The sequence below is a fragment of the Rhinichthys klamathensis genome, unplaced genomic scaffold (assembly GCF_029890125.1).
Source record: "Rhinichthys klamathensis goyatoka isolate OS25496 unplaced genomic scaffold, OSU_Roscu_1.1 h1tg000138l_1, whole genome shotgun sequence".
NCBI classification, from domain to species: Eukaryota; Metazoa; Chordata; class Actinopteri; order Cypriniformes; family Leuciscidae; genus Rhinichthys; species Rhinichthys klamathensis.
In genome coordinates, this window is record NW_026606673.1 from 110,254 (window position 1) to 125,997 (window position 15,744).

Here is a 15,744-nt window from a genome sequence, read left to right on the forward strand (position 1 = left end):
GCTGCCACCTCAAGCATAGCTGTAGCTGATTTACTATTCTGGTTCAATTTATAAGCTTTCAGTATACTATTTACTGGTGGTTGGTGATCTGCATTGATGAACTGTCCAATTCCTTTTCTGACCTTTGCATCCCGCTTCCACTCTTTGTACAGTTTCAGTTTCCCAGTTTCTTTCTTGAGAGCTTTCTTAGTTTCTTCCATGCGTTTTGCTGGTGCACCTCCCTCTGCCATGTACCAGTCCCCTCCTCTGATTGCTTCAGTCCACTCTTTGCGCTTGATGAAAGGCTCCCATTGGCCTGGATGTCTGAGGAGAGTGTCGGCCTCCACAGATCGGAGGCGGGCTGCTTCTAAAGCGATCTCTTCTTCACTGGCCTTTGGTTTCATGCCTCGTGCCAAAGCATGAAACAGGCAGCTCTTGCCCTCGCTGTGTATGTTTACTGTCTGGTTGTTGATGTGCACATCATAATGGCCATCTGGGTGTTGGGCACTCTTTGGTCTGTAGATCAGTGTCACAGTTTGACTGGTGGCTTTAGCTCCTGGGCTCAGCTCCTGCATTTTGGTAAGTCTGCCATGGCTGTCCTCTGTTAGGATAACAACCTTAGTCCCAGTGGCTTCTGACAGGACTCTGATATCGAGAATGGTGCCTGCAGTCACAGGGTTCCTGATCTTTTCAGCATGTGACTCTGAGCGTTTACCTGCCTCTCCTGCAAGTTTATGTTTAGCATTCTGGTATCCTGGCATGTATGAGATGTATCTGTTGTTCTGTCCAGCTTTGAGTTTTACTTCTGTTCGTTCACTCTTTAGGCCAGTTCTTATATAACGGGCAATGACACCATTTACTTGGTCATGAGCATGAGAAAGAATGTGACTGGAGAACTTCTTGTGGAACACTTCTACCAAAGCATCAGCCAATAAATCACTAATGTTGTCAGCTAAGTCCTGCTTGAATTCTTTCAGCATCTCAGCATCTGAAGCAGACAGCTCATTGACCTTCACTTTCTCTGACAAAGCTTTTTCTTTTTTAAATTTATTCAGCTGTTCATGAAGGTTTGAGAAGAACTTGCTGGAGAGGCTGACCACTGTACTAATAGCGTCTCCTGCCAGTACTCCCACGTGGACAGCTTGGATCGCGATCAGAATTCCACGTGCTATTCCTTTGGCCTCTGCTTTAGCTTTGTTAATCGCTGTGGAGAAGGATGAGTTGAGCTTGTTCTGCCAGCTGAGGTCTGCATAGAACGGCTGTAAAGCAGTCTTACTTAACTCTTTGAAAATGGACAGCAGATAACTCTTTCTGTTCTCGTCCTGCAGGAGATCATGAAGCTGCTTTTTATCCTCAAGGTGTGAGAGGACGATGGAGTCTACTAATGAAGCCAAGGGATCTTTTTCCATGTTGGATTTCACGTTGTTTACAACTCCCTTTTTTACATCATCTTTTATGCTCTTCAGTATTTTTTTCAGTATTTCCTCTTCCCCCTTCCCAAATCCTTTCTCTAACATTGTTTTAACAGCAAGTTTTCCTGCATTCTTCATATTTGTCTTTGTGACAACACTTAAACCACCTTTAGCCTGTCTGGAGAGAAACTTTGGCATCACCTTCAGCTGTTTGCCGAATCCCTTAATCAACATTTTAGAAGCTTTGAAGCCCTTTGCAATAAGCTTTCCAACTCCAAACCCAATGAGAGACACACCTATAGAAATGGCTTTTTCTATAGCCCATGATTGCCAGCTGAAGTCTCCATTCACCATGGCCTCTATGCCAGAGATGCAGTCTGATATTCCTTCAGTGATGAGTCCCATGCCAACTTGAGCTAATGTCCCAAATGTAAATGCAGTGAGCAATGCTCCTCCAATAATCTGTAAAATTCCAAGACAGAACACCAGCAGACCTCCCCATGAGAAACGAGGCTCCTCTTCCACAGAAAATACATATTTCAGACCTTGATTGTAGAGGTTGTAGGCTTCCACTTGGAGCTCTTCATCAGCACTCGACACCAGGGAGAACATTGGCGATTTTTTGACAATTGCATCCCTCCCTCTTTCTTTGATCTCATCCAGCTTCTTGATGGCCTCACTGATGTTTTTGTCGAAGTAACTCAACATGCTGCACTTGGTTGTTAACTGTTTCTCAAGGCTGGTTGGGTTACTGTTGGTTAAGTGTGCAGAGGACATTTTTACAAACTGCAGACAGACAATGGATTGTTCACTGAGATACTTCAGAAACTCCTGTGCCTTCGTTAGATCATCTCTGGCCTTAGTCAGGTAATCTGCTTTCTGCTGCTCTATAGTGCAGTATGCATGACTGTAAAAAGCTATGGCTGCCCAGCTTTCATCTTGATTCATGGCTTTCTCAAATAGCCTGGCGCTGACGTCCCATTGTTTTTCACTCAGCGCGACATTTCCAAATGTGATGTAGTGATAAATGCTAGAACACGGTGAAGTCTGACTTTGAGACTGACTTTGTGCCATTGACAAATCAGCTTTCAAGCTAGTTTGCAATTCATTTCTCTTCAACTGGTCAATTTCTTCAGATTTAGTTTGCAACCATATCCCCCAGAACTCATTCATGATGGCAACAACAGCTCTTTCTTCATCTCCATCTGTCTTCTTATAAACATCTTCAAGAGTTTTGCAGTACTCTGAAAACAGGTCCTCTCGCAGTTTCAACTCAGTGACCTCGTTCATCATGTGATTTATATTTTCTGCTGCAAGTCTATCCCTTGTGCTCTTAGCTTCCTCCAGAGAAGACACTGTCTTGAAAGACTGGTGTTCAGTGGACGCGATTATCTGAGCAGATCCAGGATCACCTTTGCGAGCAGTTCGACCAAAAGCCTGGAGTTCCACTCTTGTGTTCTCAGAGAGGAAGGAGAGGATCACAAATAATCCTCCATTGTTGTTCACCCGATTGGATACTTTTATGTCTGTGCCACGTCCGGCAAGGTTTGTGGCAACAATGACATCACCAGGTAGCAGTTCCTTTTCCATTTTGCTCAAACTGTCTTTGTCGCTGCGGCAATAGAGAATGATCTCACCTGGGATGCTGCTTTTCAGATCTTCGTAGATCTCTTTGGCTTTGTTGATAGTTTCACAGATCACCAGGGCTGCTCTTCCATCTCTGTATGACTTTGGGGAAATTTGAGCCATAACCACATGTTTTATTTCAGATTTCCACTCTTCAGCTGAGGTCTTCAGAGTACCTCTGACCTCAAATAACTTCTTGCTGTTGAATGTTGGTATTTTGCAGGCAGAGAGATTTGGATATAGTTCCCGTAAAAACAGAACGTCTGCTTTGCTCCCAAGTGTCCCCGTTGTTCCAAATATTTTCCCATGGTACTTTTCAAAAAAGGAGATGTTAGACACGTAGTTTGTCACTGTTGAAATTGTGCTCAGTTTGATTTGGTGTTTAATCTCAACAAACTGCTGCAGACCATCCCCCCATTTCTTATTCAGTTCTATTATACCAGTTGACCTGAAATCCACTGGACAGACGTTGTCGTTTTCTACAACATATTCCCGTCCTTGCTTCAGTAGCATTGCCAGAAAGGCATTCTGAACCCACACTGACACTTTCTTCTCCACCAGATTCTTCAAGAATCCAGGAATGCTGATTTTGCCTTCATTGTTTGTACATGGGGTGTACTGAATCTTCTCTGAGGTTAATTCTGCAATGGGCTTGATGAGAATGTCTTCTGAATCATAGAGAGCACAGCACAAGCCTTCCTCCAAGACAAGAAATTTAAGCTCAGGAATGTCCTGGTTGTTGTACGGGCTGCGCTTTCTAAGACGGAGCAATCCCTTGTCGTCTAAAGTGTAAACAGTGAAACCATAGGGGACATAGTCCTCAATTTCTTGGAAAAAATCTACCACAGCATCCTGACTAACAGTTTTCAGTTTCCTCAGAAGTTCATCCTTTTCACTTTTGTAGATATCCTCTGTAAATCCACTTGGCACAGTGTTGGTTTCTTCAGCGATACGTAAAATGTCCATTGGATCATTCATTTCAGTTTCTTCTGTGTCTATTGAGTCAAAGATGGCCCTGTAGAATGAAGCAGGAGGACCCCGTACAAATGTCTGGTCTCCTGCAGACAGGAAGCCATACTGGCTGACGTGGGCCCAGATCATGGCCAGGATGATGTTCAGGTGCTGCATGCAGGCCATGGGGCTGGACAGGTAGGTCAGCTGCACCCCCTGATCCAGCAGCAGGGAGTCCACTTCATCGATGATGATGCACTGATAGCTGCGATCAGACCTCACATCCTTCATCTCAAATATCTGGCGAAGGTGATCTGCAGCGAAGGCTTCGATAGTGCCATAGACCACGTCCTTCTGGTAGCATTCTTTTCTATCTTCATCTTGGGTTTTATTTGTGTTTGTGTCAGCTGTCAAGCCAAAGAACTTGTAGAAGTTGGTCCATTCTTCTGCATCTCTTTGACATAACACAGAAGAGCTGGACACCACATCTACTTTTTCACCCCTAAGCGCACGCAGCACTGCGAACATTGCTATGACACAAGACTTCCCCTCTCCAGTGCCCATCTCTAGGAGAATCCCAGTGTCAGACAAGGCCAAGAGGCACCAGCTGATCATTTGGGTGGTTCTGGGCCACCACTTCCCTTCAGCCTGGCACAGGTTTACAGCATTGCATAAGACTGCCAGGAACTCCTGAAGGTCTTCTGTGTCCGTGCTGTGACTCAGATTCCTAGCTCGCTGTACATCTGTGTGGTTTTTAATTTCACCGGTTTCGATCAGGTTTGTTACATGAGTTACTACACTGTATGATTTACTCAGTGTTTGTTCATCGATGTCTTTCATCTGCCGTATTTCATCAAAAAGAGTGTCAAGAGTTTTTGTTTTCTCATCTCTCAGGCTCTTTTCTAAATGTTGGATCAGATTCTTAGTTCTAGTTGACTCTAAGAGTTTAAGGAGAGATTGGTTGTTTTCATCTGTCCATGTGGAAGACACCTGATATGTTGCCATCAAGTGCAAAATCTTCATCATGGAAATGCAGTTTTTATCATGATGGTGGTCAGTTAATGCTCCAAGGAGGTTTAAGGCCTCTACGGGGGACCAAAGTCTAAGATTTGAAACCATCTGGAAGAGTTCGTTGGTTTGTGCTTTTGATTCTTGGAACTTGGAACAGTCAAATAAAATCTCCAAACACCATTTGGCTGCAGGAGATGTTCTGTTTTTCTCAGCTTCTGTTTCTCTAGTAACCACTCTCAGGAGATTCTCAAGAAAGGTCAGAACAAAAACCTCATTAGAAGGAAGTTCCTTTCCAGTCACTTTCTGTGAGATGGTGATGATTTTATTGCCAGTGTTTGTGTCGTTGTTTAGGTTGGTGTGGAGCACCTGAAAAAGAGCCTTAGTAAACACGTGTCTCAGTTCCATATCCTTGCTCTTAAATTTACCCATAAGGCTTTGCAGGAGCTCTGTAGCAAACACCAGGGAATCATTGTCCTTGAGCCTGGAAAGTTCAAGATTATGGGAAGAACTGAGTCTTTGTTTTTCAATGATAAATCCACGACTAAGCTGAGGGTTCCCTGTTCCCATCCCCTCTATGCCGTACTGAAAGTAATCAGAGACAAAGTGACTGATGGTACCGTACACAATGTCTGCTTCATAGACCTTCCTGTATGATGCATTTGTTTTCTTCATGTTTGTGTTGAGAGAGATTCCAAGGTGCTTGTAGAAGTCAGACCACTCCTTAGTTCGCTCCTCTGAGTAAACATCAGCGCTCAGCACAATGTCCAGTTTGTTTCCCATGCAGACTTGTGTGGCTGCAAACATGGCTGTGACACATGGGTCTGCTTCCACACCAACCAGTTGTAGCTCTCCACTCTTCTCAGTCAGCACCAACGCACACCACCGCAGCATCTGCCTCACTGTGGGCCACCAGCCTTTGGTGTCAAAAACTGCTTTGCAGAGCTGGGATAGAGACTTTTGTAGGTTGTCTGCATTCAAGGGATCACGTGTAAAGGAATCTTTAAAAAATGGTGCATCTTTTGGTGCATTTTCTGCGTACTGCAAGACGCCAGTGGTAATGTTTTTTATCATATCAATCACAGAATCATCCAAATTCCATAACATTTTTACTTCTGCTAGAGCTGCAGGTAGATTGCTCTCATCTTTCCTTCTGAGAGTCTTTTGGAACTCCTGATGGAATCTCTTAGGGCCAGCAAAGTCCAGAGCCTGGACGAGAGATTGTCCGGACTCACCCGTCCACTCTGGTGATATCTCATACGCTTGCAGCAATTTAAGGACTTCAGTTATTGAAACATCGTCTGCATGTTTCTGTGACAGTGCTTTGAACAGAGTCACTGCCTCCGTTGGGGTCCATTGGTTTGTTTGCACAAGTCTGAGGAGCATCTCAGTGGATTCTGAGTGGGTTTCTTTACCGTTCAGTTGTGTGAGTGTGGATAAGAGAAGCTTCAAGCACTGGATTTCCATCTTTAAAATGAACACAGATGCTCTTCCCACTACATTCTGCAGTGACGATGTGAGGGTGCTCAGGAATTCTATAAGAAAGAGGTTCTCAGTGGAAAGCTTATCTCCAGCCCATTGTTTGGCTATGAGGACTGCGTCAGTATCAGAGCTGCTATAGTCAGTGAAAAAGTGCATCAGGTTCAGGTACAGGGCTTGAGTCAGCAGGAGACTCTCAAAAGCATCACATGCTGATTGGCTGATGGAGTCCACCAGGGACTGCACCTGATTGAAGATGCTTTGTAGGGGAACTCCCTCGGGGATCTCCAGAGACAGGGCACACAGCTCTGTGATGAACACCTGAGTGTGCTGCAGAGTGCTGAGGGATGGGGGAGCACTGATCCATTCATCAAACAGAAGTTTGTCCAGGACTGACAGGATCTCCTGCTGCTGATCTGCTGTCAGCTGAGTCAGACTGAGATCTGGAACTGCGGTTCTGCATTTCTTAGAGAGGATTCCTAGAAGCTCATCCCTGCCTGATTCATACTTAGCCTCAAACTCATTCAGATGCCACATCTGAACATCTTGCTTGGACTCATATTCTTCTGAAATGTTGCTGCTCTGTTTCTCATGCTGCTCTTTGGCTCGTTGCTGAGATTCTTGCAGTCTTTGATCCAGTTTTTGTCTCTCCTCTTCTCTTCTCCTCTCTTCCTCTCTTTGTCTCTCCTCTTCTCTTCTCCTCTCTTCCTCTCTTTGTCTCTCCTCTTCTCTTCTCCTCTCTTCCTCTCTTTGTCTCTCCTCTTCTCTTCTCCTCTCTTCTTCCCTCCTATGTCTCTCCTCTTCTCTTCTCCTTTCCTCCTCTCTCTGTCTCTCCTCTTCTCTTCTCCTTTCCTCCTCTCTCTGTCTCTCCTCCTCTTCCCTGATTTGCTTATTGAAGCAGTATTCACACTTGTACATATTATCGACGCCAACTGGTCTGTAGTATTCACCTCCATTGAAGACATGCACGTACTGCCCATGCACAGTACTTTGGTATAAATGATCAAAGGATGTACACGGAGGCAGGACTTTATTACAGATGCAGCATCTCAGGCGGTCGCCCATGTTACTTTCTGATGGTACTTTGTTCCCCATTTCTAATGATTCATTCAGCAGTTAAATGGTGATTTTTTTTATGTGCAACCTGTGTTTTCCTGAAACATAAATTTAAATGACTTTATGGATAAAACCCAACTCATAACTGGAACTTTTGCTTCTTTGATTCTTGGTGAAATGGAGAGAAGCCTACTAAAATAAATAAGGTAGCTCACCTGGTAGAGTGCATACCATGTATAAAGGCTGAGTCCTTACTGCAGCTGTGTGGGTTCGATTCCAGCCTGAGGCGCTTTGCTGCCTGTCATCCCCTGTCTCTCTCCCACTGTCATAATAAGGCAGGAATTAAAAAAGTTAGGGTCAATAATCAATAAAAGATGGCATATGTGTTTATAGTATTTATTAAGGGTGCTCCGATTGATCGGTCGCCGATCATAATCGGCCGATAATTGCTTTGGGATGTGTGATCGGCGGTCTCTATAAAGGCCGATCCAGAAAAGCCGATCAGATGACGCAAAACTCGCGAGACAATTTTTTTGCGCCCTAGTAAAAATGGCTCCACCGGTCTGGCAATTCTATAAGGTGTGTAAAAAAGACAATTCATTAGCAATCTGCAATGTGTGTACCATGCCGCGGCCGCTTGTCAAATTGTGCTGCCTCTCTGCTCAACCTGTAAATAAATCCATCGATCCGCAATCTACGTTTGAGTTCTTCAGTGGTCTAGTGGGAGATCGTTTGCCAAGCGTGTCAGAGGTTACGGGTTCTAATCCGCACTCGTATATATTTTTTTCTCTCATCAAAACTGAATGTGTTCATCAGTGGTTACAGTATATCAAGCAGGGACACGTTTGTGTTTTATTTCGTGATTTCACCGGAATGAATAATGTCCGCAACGGCGATAGATTGAAGCGCGCGTCCGAGTGAAGACTGCGCGAGGCACAGAAAACACTGTCCATGACACTCGGCCGTGGCCTGATCGCCACGGCAACGAGCGCGCAGCTTGAGTTCAAAAACACATTTTAGCGCTAGATTTCTTATTTAATAGCGAACTAAATGAATGCTCTGCCAGTTAACTGGAGATATTTTATTTATTCATATTAGGTACATGGTGGGACAGACTTCACTGGATCTAAACAAATCAATCTAACCATATAGATGTGACCAGTAGTGGTGGCTTTCTTAATCTGTTTAAAATAATTTTGCAAGGGTTCTTACAAAATTACCAAGAAATTGAGAGAAATTAATCTAATAATCTCTATCCCCCTCTCTCTTTCTCTACCTCTCTCTTCCGCTCTAAATGCCCACAAAATCTGACTAAGCATCCCAGAAAAAAGCAGTTATAGATGTATACAGATATGGAAGTTGTTAGTTATTTGTATCTTTTGTTGCTGTGCACTTTACCTGATGTCCTTTAAGTGTATTAGAAAAACTGATGGCTGACTGACTCAAAACATTATTTTGGCTATAGCCTTTTTTGTTGTAGTTTTTAGTTTAAAGTAGTCTAAAGCTAAATTTAAAGACTCAGATGTTCTGTCTTTTATTTATTTTATTGTATATTTCACAGGAAAGTTGTATTTGTCAAGCCCTAAGCTGCTCCCAATAACCAAGCACAAGCTGCTAAGTTAATATGCTGGACATGTTGCTTGCAAATAAATACACCGGTGTCAATTCATGATACATTGTCTTCTCTTAAATGTAATACTTAATGTACATTGTTGTTAAATATAGTTTAATAAGTAATGCTACATGATAAATAGAAGTCTTCTAATAGACCCTGTAATCGGTGATCGGTATCGGGTGATGCAGCTTCCAGTAATCGGGGATCGGTGATCGGCCCCAAAAATGCTGATCGGAGCACCCCTAGTATTTATATATTTTATGCCCCTTTCAACCTGTGTCGTTAGAAAAAAATATTTTATTTATATGCACACTATATATATATCTCCTATTGTGTACTTATTGTAGACAAAACAAATGTTGCTGTACTTTGCTTAAAATGTTTATGCACTCCTTTGTTCTGGCCCAGAAAATGCCTTAGGTGGACCTAGACATCTGACCCAACTTATTTTGGTTTGTGTAATTCCTGTTTTTAATTCTCCTTTAATAAAAATCAAAAGTCAACGGTTTGTTGTAATTCATTTATTTTTTCAATCTTCCACCGGGAAATATAAAATTTCCACGACAGAAACCATGGGGCCACTTTATCAGGCACTGCAATTTTAGCAATTTTTGAATTCTGATTACTCACTGATGGACATCAGATCAGATAAAGAAGGCTATTGCCATACTTTAAACACTTTTATGATCTTCACGAGTTCACATCTACATATAATTATTATGGTAAAGGTTATGCGTACTTGGCGTGCTGTCCGGGTGGAGGGCTCCGAGCTCGGAATTTCTGCCCGAACCCAGAGTACTCCCCCCATTGGTAAGAGTAGATGGAACTAGAGATGGAACTAAAAAGTGAGGAGATGGGGTGGAGGTGGGATGCTGATAAACTGTCAAGGAACAGAGGATGGTTCTGCTGTTATTTATCTTGTCCTGAGTTGATTACTGATTGATCTCCACTTGTGCTGATTGGGTTAATTTTCTGCACCTGCTCCTCCCGAACCTTGTTAATAAAACATCATTAAGTGCTATGCAAGTGCGGCCTATCAGTAGCGCTAGCCTGTACTGCAGTGACTGGAGTTGTAGCACTAATTAGCAACAAGATGCCTCCCTACTCCATGGACGACTTCCACAAACTTCTACAGAAAATTGCAGTGCTGGAAACCAAGATCCACAGGTTAGAAGTAAATGTGGAAGTGAATGGCCTATGTGGGAATGACACTACTTTACCATGGACCCAAAACAGTGGACGAGAGCATGCTAACACACGGCTGATTAGCACCAACAAGCCCACCAAGAAGCAGGAGGCCGGGTAATAAATATAAAGATGGTAGCCGTGGACAGCTGCTAAAGGGAGAGTTAGCATCAAACCTCCCCAACAACCGAGTGTTCAACAGCAGAACAGATTTTATAGGAGGATAATCCATCCTCACACAGAAGGGTAAGGACTGAGAGTAAAAGGTTGCAGGGAAAGCTAACGACTGGGGCTCAAACTCTGATTGTGGGTGACTTTGCTGTAAACGATGTAAGAAGCATGTGCAGTAAGAACACCAAAATACTCTGCTTTCCGAAGGATATGGTCTCTGACTTGGTAGAAAGAATCCTGCATATCGTGGCTGAACATCCTACTGTGAAAAACATCATACTGCACATAGGGACCAATGATGTTGTGAAGCAACAGTCTGAAGTGTTGAAAGAGGACTTTAATAATCTATTGAACACAGTCAGCTCTTTAAATGCTGAGGTGTTTATCAGTGGCCCTATACCACCAACCCGAAGAGGAGCTGAGAGATTCAGCAGATTGATGGCATTGAACACGTGGCTCTCAATGGCATGTACTGTCCACTTAGTGCATTTCATTGAAAACTTTCACTTCTTCTGGGACCGCAGACATTTTTTTTTGGCAGATGGACTTCGCCTTAACAAGTCAGGAGTAAAATTGTTCAGCTCCAACCTGTTTGACTTTCTGCGTCACTCATCTGTTCCCTCTGCCAAGGACAAGAGATAAGAGGAATCAAAACAAGAAGAAGACATAACACAACACGCCAGAAACCTTGAAGGAGAGCCACCACAGCTCCCACCGGAGGAGAGCTCTGACCATGGGAGACATCAGAGCCAAAAGGAAGAGTGTCCAGCCGACTCACTAACAACCAGAGGTGTGGACTCGAGTCACATGACTTGGACTCGAGTCACAAAAATGATGACTTTAGACTCGACTTGACAAAATCAAAGAAGACTTGCGACTCGACTTTGACTTTACCACCAATGGCTTGTGACTTCAGACTTGAGCCTTTTGACTCGAGCTGACTCGACACTCCCCATGCCCAAATAAAGCCTAAATTATGATATAAACAACTGTGCAGCGCATCAACATAGCGCTGTGCGATTAATTAAATTTTAATCTCAATTAGACTGGAGCGTCTGGCTTCCTCCAGCAAAAGGGAACAATCATCGACCGTATGAAGCACGCCCAGCCGCTCCGCGATCTTCTGTCCCTGTACGCCCCAGTGACCCACTCCCTCTCTGGTAACTACAATGGGTTGTGTAGTAGGCCTACTACCGCCATGATTGGACCCTCTGGCTGGATGAATTTTACGCATAATCCATGCACAACAGCTGGGGGCTCTCCGCAGCACCACACAACTTTCTAAATTCCTCCATCTCATGGAGAAAAGAAAGGTCAGGTCGAAACAGTGTAGAGCGTGAAGCTGCTTCCACCAATTATAAAAACAAGATTATTAAGATAAAACAATAGCGCTTGGTGCTGTTTCACAACGACACTCGTTTTGTTTTATAAATCCAGTGCATCCCTTTCCTTTACAGCTGAGGCTCTCGTTCCTCCCTAAAAGGTGTGTTCAGTGTTGCTTTACTTGATCTGTGTTTGTAAAATATCCACTGTGTCTGCATCTTCTCACGTCATAGCGATTTATAGTATTCTCACCCGTTTCTCCGCATCTCCCGACAAAACACCACGTTTTATTTCAGCGTTCTGTAACGTAACTTCATTAACTCGAGTAGTTCACCTGTCACCTGCTCTGCTGTGTACACACTCACAAACACACACATAGGCCTACACCTACAGACACACACGGAGCCCCCTCAGTGGCCCATCCGTCACCCAAAGCTGTCAACTTGGGGGAAACTGCACTGTTTTCGTCCTCTTGCACTATAGATGCTGCTTAAAATTAATAATGTTGGATTATTGTTTCTTATTTCATGGGTGTTTTGGGATTTTGGAATAATGCATATATAGTAGTTTTTAAAAAGAAAAAGTTCAATAGTAAGGCAGTGAATCCTGTTAAATAATTGTGATCTCAATATTGACTAAAATAATTAGCAGCCCTACATGAACATTTAATTCATGAAATTATAGAACATACAGGCTAATGCTTCATTCAAAAAAAAAAAATTATCTTAAACTTATAAAAACTTTTGAAATGTTTTTTAAATTTGGTGAAGTGCGCATTATGACTTGTTTAGGACTCGAAATTAAAAGTTTAAGACTTGGACTTGACTTGGACTTGCTTGTCCTTGACTTGAGGCTTGACTCGTACTTGCCACTCATGATTGGTCTGGACTTGGGACTCGACTTGGGACTTGTAAAACAATGACTTGGTCCCACCTCTGCTAAAGACCACCTGTGAGGATTCACCATCATTACCTCCCCAATCCCCATCCAGGTTATCCTTATCTCCATACACCAATTCTCCCTCCTCCCCCCTGTTGGAGTTGACTGATCACATGAAAGAGCTGGTTAGTGCTTGGACCAAACTGACTCCCTCCAATCCAAAAAGATGTCTAATGAAAATGTTGCCTCTTTTGAATATGTGGCTATTCAGCTGAATTCCTCTTCTCAAGCTACTTTTCTAAATATCTACAGGCCCCTAGATACTGTGCATCCTTTTATGATGACATTCGTGAACTGCTGTCTATAATCTATATTGAGTTTGACTGTGTAGTTATTGTTGGTGAGTTTAACATCCATGTTGACAACCCTCAGGACAGAGGGACTAAAGAACTGTGTTGTTTTCTTAAATATCCAACAAGCTTATAAATACATGAAGCAAACATCATTCCTTTTAACAATACACATTTTGGTGCAACACATTTGCTTATGCTCATCTAAGATTTATCATAGCTGTGATGACCAAGTTGAGATGTATTAAAGCCATAAAAAAGAGGAACAGAGCAGGCATTTTACTGAAATACATATTAATCAGATACTAATGTTGCAGAAACCGCGGTGTTAAACGGGCCTGGGTCTGAAGATCGTACTGTTTATTATCAGGCTGTAGCCTCCGCTGCTCTGTATCCCCTCTTGCAGACAAACACACACAGCAGAGAGAGAGGCCATGGTGGAGACAGTGAAGTGAAGGTGACTCCAAACTACTCAAGTTGAGGACAGCTACGCTCGTTAAATACAATACTTTATCAATACCTCTTATCAACAAGCATTATTTTAATCTGCTCTGTCCAGAGTCTCTCATCCTCTATGTTTATAAAAGCAACTTCATCAAAGAAACTGATATTGCACAATAGTAGTTATGGCTTTGTTCTGAAACCTCCCCGCCCTTCCACGTACCCATGTGGAAAGCCCGAGGCAGAGAGCAGCAGTAAAGACCCCCAAAACAACCACACCGGCAATCCTACCCGGCCTTCCATTACATGGAAGTGCCAGCAGGAGGACCCAGCTGAACACCTGTTAAAGCCAGTTACACTAAATGAAGTGAGACCATTTAAATTAATACATACAGTATTTGATAGTTTGAGTTACCATGCATATTAAGAATATCAAGCAGTTAATATAACATTAATAAAACAGATCCGAGGCACTCATGGCCCTTAAGCAGCGAGGATGGCTTGATTCTCGGGCCGAAGACACCTAATGGAGAGAATGGTGAGCAACCTGCGGGATCCCGCAAATTTGAAGAGCATGCAAGGCGAGAGGCAACCCAAGCTTCATGGGTTCCCCCATCCGAGACACTGTTGTTATTGCTGGTGGTATTGTTTTGTTTCAGGGCCGCTCTACCCTTCGAAGTGCCTACGTGGAATGTAATGTATTTACCCCAATAGATGCCATTGCAAAGTGTAAAGGCATCATCACACTGAAGCGTCCGTGATGTCTGCTTTGGCCAGCCACGTGGCTCTACCAGCTTTCTTAATATATTTCAATGCATCGTCACCAGAAGCATAACACAGGGAGAAGGGTGCCAAAGATTGACTACTTATTACTATGAGTTTGCCATTTTAGTATGAATAAATCAAAAAGAGGTGCCACTTCCCAGAATATTACTTGTGCTATAGTGTCATTTGCTGTCACCCAGGAGACCGGTGTTTGGTTCCCGTGTAACAATTTTGATTTAGCTTTGAAAGGGGCTATATGCAACAAATTCCCCAAAATAAACGTAACAATAGCCTTTTTATTTTACCATTTATGACTCAAACATCTCCTGTTGAGCATACTGACACCTTGTCCGCTCACAGTGGGTGCACCTATAAGCCTGTATCTTATTTTTCCTATTTTCTGTCGGGTCGGATTTTTCCCGCGCTGTTTGCGGATGTGACATCAAGCGCGTTCATGTTAAACGTTTCAGATCACTCTGCCACCACCGCTAGTCAGCAAGTAGCCTACACTCGCAAGCAGTGCAATGGATTTTGCGAATACACAGAAGAGACCCAGGACAACTCGGACACCAACAGTAACTCCACAGAAGAGGCAAACGCGAGATTTGAGTCGTTACAATATATTTGGCTTTCATCCCTCAAGAAGAAAGTCAACAGGTGCGAGGCTGAAACAGCCGACAGCGCACGGATGTACGCGTCGAGATATTTCTCAATGAACAGCTGCCAGCACCCGATCAGGAGCTGACTGTGAATGCCTCGCACCCAAACAGCATTATTTCACAGATCGCGTGTGTCCCTTTCATTGCAGACCCGTACTCTACGCGCTGCCTCTGCAAACGCGAGATTCGAGTCGTTCACAATATATTTGGTTTTCATCTCTCGAGAAGAAAATCAACGGGCGCGAGGCTGAAACACCCGAAAACGCACGGCTGTGCGCGTCGAGATATTTCTCAATGAACACAGCCAGCAGCACCCTCAGGAGCTGACTGTTCATGCCTCGCACACACACAGAATCTTTATTGCAAAGTAGACCCGTAATCTACGCGCTGCCTCGGCAAACTCGAGATCCGAGCCACTATAGAGTTATTTATTTATTTATTTAATGTATCATTTTTTTGTGTAGTTTGTCAGCTACACGTTTGACGTTTTGATAAGAGAACAGTTATCTCAAACAATATATGTATTTGACTGTTCTTACCTCTGTAAACATAATGTTGACCTCCTTGCAGCAGATGACTTGTGAAGTGTGCACGTACGAGCGTGCGCTGCGAGAGCGAGCAGAAAGGAAGAGCAGTTCTGTTTTTTTGGTGTCAGTCGCGAGTTTAAATTTCAGAAAAACGCATCTAGCCCCTTTAATAAAGCTACGTAGCTACTTGAATTTCAAGTTCCGGTGTCATGGCGGCAGCATAGTACACCTCGGCGTCCACCTTTCCACAAACTCAAGATAATTTACTGTCTGTGCGGTCAGTTCTCTACTTTTTAGGAATGATCTTTGACTTTACAA

The 15,744-nt window shown here is 43.4% G+C and overlaps 1 pseudogene; it reads right to left on the bottom strand.

The window, feature by feature from the left end:
* Nucleotides 1-2,281: 2,281 nt before the first annotated feature.
* LOC130089864 (uncharacterized) lies at nt 2,282-7,817 on the bottom strand (annotated as a pseudogene).
* Between the last annotated feature and the right edge of the window lie 7,927 nt (nt 7,818-15,744).